Here is a 6,018-nt window from a genome sequence, read left to right as displayed (position 1 = left end):
TTCCCCCACCTATTATTAGAAGCCCAAAAAGACAGTATCTTAACTATACCTTGCCTGTAAAGTATTTCCTTATCCTAGAGTGAAAAATATTTTCAAGAACATCTTGTGATGGTATGATTTCCAGCAGCTAAACAATGAGAACGATGGATGTGAGTCTGAGGTTTGGCCACTAATGTGCTTTCTGGCTGCAGTGTCCCTCATGACTGAGAACTTTCAAAATAACTCTGCAAGACATGGACTTGGTCCTAAATTCCTCATACCACTGACTGGTAATTTTTTGTATGTGAAAGGATATTGTCTACAGGATTATTTTCCCTCTTACTGGAAGTGTGATTGCTCCTATGCTAGAACATGTTCAGCAGTGACTGAACAGCAAAGATTAATGCAGCAAGGTAGGTAAAAGATGGAAGCAACCAAATCCAGCTAGTTTTATTGATTGAATTTAGTGCAGATATGGTTTGGTTTTGCACTGTGAAATAAATCTGTTAGGAGGATGTCCTCCTACAAAAACTTCTGTGGAATTTTTAATAGCCACAAGTGGTCGCAGCTTTGTTTATACATCTCATCTGAAAGCTGGAAAATGTTCCTATAATTAAGTTTAAAAAAAAGGGAGCGTGTAGGGGGAAAGGAAGAGAGAATAGCCTGAGAATATCCGTTGAGGCAAATGTCCTGAGACAATCAGATTTGTTTTCAGAGATGAATGTATTATTTTAAATGCCAGAAGAAACACTGTCTACTCATTCTGTGTATGGGCAAGGATGGGTTTGTTTAATTTTAAGCCTTGCATTGTGTAAATATCTTTATACTTGTAAGGTGTTTCAATTCCAGCAAAATTAAATTCCATCTAATTGTTCTTTGCTTGGAATGAAAATACTTAAGACCACCAATTTGGAGCTGATATGGAAGAAGGAAAATATTTATCTTTATGAAACCAAAAGTTAGTTGAGCAATGGGAATCAGGCAGTTGTGTTGCTTCCTAAGTGGGTTTTACAGAATTAGTGTTTTTTCTATCGTTAGATATTGTTAGATGTGCTTTCTGCTAACTGTGGGTGGTTTTACTGTGTCCTCTTGAGAGACTGAACTCTGAATTCAGTCAGTGGAGTGAGATTGCTTTACACCTTGGCCAGTGACTGCTGATCAAAAGGCTAGTAAGTGAAAAACCAAAAATTAACACAAGTTCTTGTTCTTATAATACCATTGGAGAGCTGGAAAGGATTTAATTTCTACTACTGAAAAAGGTGAATGTACCAGGGTTGTGGACTTGGAAAGTACTAGATTTGCTCCTGATTTTCACTAACTGGTGGGACTTTCTTTGCAAGCTGATCTGTTTCTTTCTCAGTCTAGAAAAGACTTTTCTTTTTTTTGGTGCCTGCTTGCTCAAAAATACTTCTTATGTCTTCATAAGTGTCAGAGTTCTGGGCTAATGTTTGGATACTGTACTTGGGTTGTCGGTAGTGGGAAATTATTTAACAAAATGGTAAGACAACTGCAGGATGATACACTGATTTCTGTGACAAGCTACAGTTTGTTTTTTGTTTGTTTTGGTTTTTTTTCCTAATGCATTTAGAGTGAACAAACCTGTATTAAAAGTGTGTATTCCAATAAGTGTTTGTTTAGAAATTCATTTAAGTACATTTAGATAAGTTGCAGTAGTTGAACAAAGATAGGCCAAGTTGGAATACGTTAAGTTTGTTTCTTTATTCCTTTTTTTTTTTTTTCCTTCTGTTGGAAGTAGGAGGAGGAGTAGCAGCAACATTATAAGGTGTTGTGGTTTTGTCTCTTACTACATGGCCAAGAATATTATTTGTACTTTAAACTACACTGTTCCTCTTAAATGAAACATCAGTAGGTATATGGACTTTCTATTTAGTAGTAGCTGTAACTCTGAAGTTTTAGAAAAAGGAAGTGCTCTCTGTGTAAGCTAAAAGGTTTTCACACAAATTACTTGCACTAGAACATTGTATTTTATTTAAAGATTAGAAGATAGCACAAAAGCATGCTGCAGCTTCAGTTTGTTCACTATACTGAAATGCTTTTGTTCTTTTTCAGTATTTAAATGTTCGTGGTAACTCCTCCCATCCTGTCTACTTTGTGTTTAGATTGGTGTAAGACAAAAATCTTGGAAATTACTCAGAGCAGACAGCTAGAAAATTTGTCTTCCAGAACAAATATGTAATATGTGCTCTATGAGCTCTTCAGTGTGGAGGATTATGCGAACACAAGGTTAGAAAAAGCAGAAGTGTTCTAGCTGCTGAGGTGAGCAAGGTGGCTTATGGAAGGGGTCTTGCCGGGTAGATCATCACTTGTCATGGATCTGTGTCTCTGTTTAGCCTGTACCTGGGGCTAAACTATAACAGTCACTTCATCACCCAACCACTCCTCACCAGCCAGGAAGGGGAATCAGAAAAGGAGAGCAGACCCATGGATGGAAGTCAGAACAGATTTAGTGAAACAACACTGATACCAACAAAAGTATACGAAGTTAGTCAAATTAATATCCAGCCATCACAATTGACAGGAGAGCAGTCCTCAGGAGCAGGGAAAAGCCAGAGGAGGAGCAGAAGGAACCCCACAGGAGCTTCCTCCTCAGCAAACCTTCTGCCTTTGTAACGCCCGTGACATTATGGTGTGGGCTACACCTGTAGCTCGCTCAGGTCAGCTGCCCTGGCGGAGTCAAAACTGCTAACGGCCTGCCTGGCATGGCTGGGGTGGGATTCTATCCCAGCCAAACCAGGACAATCTGCAGTATTTGCTTAGGACTGTAAAGATGTGTTATTCATCAGCCATTTTTGATCTCCTATTTGCTTACCATGAGTTTAACATCAGCCTTGATGCCAAACATATCAACTGTGGTTTTCAATTTTTTTTTAATGAATAAAATGAATATTTTTCTTTTCAAACTGGAAATACTCAAAGTGCTTATTCTGTTTTCTAAGAACACCTGGGCATCACAGCTCTACAGGTTTGCTTTCTAAAGAAAATTATTTTCGGACTCTCACTGTGGTCCCTGCATTGCAGGTTGCATAAGGCACCTCATGCTCTAGTTATGCCCTTTTGTGTTAGTGGTTATTTTTTTGGTTTTAGCTGCAGCTGAGTATCTTCTACTCTTTCTTTCTTTTCAGGTAAGGTGGGCACATCCTCCAATGTTCATATTTCAAAAGTATTCATTGAAATACAGAAATATTGCTAAATTCTGTTTTAAGACAGAGAATCAAAACAACAGGGACAATAGACATAAAGTCACGTAGCCTCCTGGAGCGGACACCTTCAGCCTCTGAAGCTGCAGGCTGTAATGCCACAGATAGTCTCTTAAGAACTTTTTTTGCTGAATTTATTTTCCCATTGCTAAGTTTTCTCATCAGCATGAACAGCAGCACTGGAGAAGGGAGGCAATGATGATATACAGCCAATAGAAGGGTGAGTCAGGCAGACATCTTCAGTATCTTGCACACTTGCCAATTTATGGTGACGATAGGACAGTGCACTTAGGAGTCATCCTGACAAGTCAATCATCTCTTCTCTGTGCTGGTAGTGTGAGTGGACGCAAAATGTTGACTATACCAATAATTTCTGGAAGCTGAGCAGTGCTGTAACCCCACTCAGTTGTATCCTGGTTCTTCTATTCTTATCAAAAGATCCTGGAATCTTTTGGCTCTGATATTAATACTGTTATTTAAAGCTGTTGCATTAATGTGTAGTTTTCTCTAAGTGTTGTCTTCTAAGTGCTCTTCAAGTGCAGAATCTCCTTTTCCAGCAGACTTTTCTTGTCTTGCATCTGGCAGATAGATACTTGATGTTATTTCCTAATTCAAAAAGCGTTCTGACTCCATTTAGTTTATTTCCTTTCTGTCTAACAGCATCATTAATTGTACTCTGGGGATTGTCTCTCAGCTGTGGCTGTGATCAGAGGAAAGGGAGAACCACAGCAGTCAGTCTTTGGGTGCTGTAGGAAAAGGATTGAGGTGTTTGGTTTCTTTTCTTGGTGGGTTGATTGAGCATAGGAAATTGTCACAATTCGTGTTGATTGCAAATAGCAATTTCACTTGTTCTAGATATGCCAAAGCTGTCCCAAGGAGCTTTCACTGCATCATAATGTAAGGGAGAAGAAGCTGCAGTACCACTCACTGACATTCTGCTTTGGGAAGAGTTTGTGATAGCAGCTAATCCTGAGATTTTGTAACTCAGCTTGAAGAAAAATTAAGCACCATCTCTGAATTCTAAATATTGAATGCTTAAAGATTGTTTTCTATTTAGGTTCTGATTAGTATTTCCAGTTGCCCACAAAGGTGAGAGTTACCAAAATGTCTGCTATGGCAAAAAGTTAAAAAACTGAAGCACTGTTACTAATACTGGTACTGCAAAATTTTAATGTACTTTCATCTAGCAATGTAATACTGCAAAATGCTTTAAGGATACTTGAGTCTTCTTCCTAGCTGAGAGAGTGATTGATTTTACACAGTTTGCCTTTTTAATAATCACCGTTGGATGACAGTCGTCTTTTTTTTTTTTTTTTTTTTTTATTGTCGGTCCTGAGTTAACTTAATTGGAATATTTGTGGTATGTGTATGCATATAGTGTTCATATAGTCTTCTCTTGAGTTTTGATGGTTTAAGATCTTGGAGTATACACATAAGACAAAGATGTGATGTAGGTACATGTATTTATAAGGCTTGATGTGAAAAGAATCTTAGTGGTATTTGCATGCAAGGAATTTTTAGGAGTGGGTGCATTTCTGGTGAGATGAAGGGAAAAAGCAGGTAAACATTGAAGTCTGGTATTTGTTCAACAGACAGCTGTCATTTCCTAAACTAGAAGTAATTTAATCATGTTTGTTTCTGGAGTAGTTAAATGAGATCATTTGCCATAATTACTTCATGTCTAACAAGGTCTGCTGCCATTCGGATTTTATGTTATGATTTGAGTCCTGAAAAGAAAGGAACTTAACCACTGGATGTTGAAAATAATCAATATATTTCATTATTAAGATTTGAACAGAGACTGTTTCAAATGTGTCTTTAAAAATCTCCTGTTAAGCTGAACCTTTGCTTGTGATCCTGTTGCTACAGTCTGTTACATGTATATGACATAAAGGAACAGCTTTGGCCATCCCAAATGACTGCATTGGTTGTGTGTTGCTGTTGGGACAGAACCATTTAAATATCTCAATAATTATTTTTGTTGTTCCATTTTACTGAGCTGGAAGAAAAAGCTGTTGTATAATTAAGGAGCTATGTCCAAGAAAGTGGGTAGCATTAAGAGTGTTATTATCGGATCATTGCAAAGGAAGTGAATATTTGTAGTTGATGCCTAGTGCTGCACAAGTGAGAGTAATCTCTGTCCAAAGAAGTTTCTTGCTAGAGAAAATCTAATAGTTCAAGAAAAGCAGAGGTTTTGTGTGAATAACTTTTCATGTTTGCTGAGTGTTAGGCAGAGACTACAGGGTAAGGGGCTGCTGCTATACTGAGTGACAGCTGTAGCTGTGTGCAGAAACACGCTTGCATATTCAGTAGCGAGTAGTTTTTATCAACAGGGTAACGTATTTGTTTTAGGATAGCCAAGGAGAGACCTAAAATTGACTTAAATACTTCAGACTCACTTACATGGTGTTATGCAAAAACATAAGTTTGTGATACACTGTATTAAAGAATTGCTTTTGACTGTCCAGTTATTTGTGTGTCCTGCTGATGGAAAGTATTTGTTATGGATGTTAATAGTATTGTATTTACCTATGTCTCTGCTCTACAAAACAACCAGATGAAGGGGTACTGCTAAAATTCTGATGTCTGAAATCAGCACCAGGATACGCATCTTGATAATGAGTTGGATATAGCTTTGGCTTTTCTTTGGCTTTTTTCCCTGAAAGATGGTAATGTCTTCTGAATCATCATTCATTTACATGAAGAATTTTGGTCTGTTACTGAAATAACCGGAATGATATCAGAGTTGAATTTGACCATTAAGCTGTAGAGCCAAATCTTACCGCGTATTATATGATAACAAGTTCCCTATTATTGTCTG

The sequence above is a fragment of the Leptosomus discolor genome, chromosome 14, assembly GCF_034619465.1.
Source record: "Leptosomus discolor isolate bLepDis1 chromosome 14, bLepDis1.hap2, whole genome shotgun sequence".
Classification (NCBI taxonomy): domain Eukaryota; kingdom Metazoa; phylum Chordata; class Aves; order Leptosomiformes; family Leptosomidae; genus Leptosomus; species Leptosomus discolor.
This window is presented reverse-complemented; position numbering follows the sequence as displayed.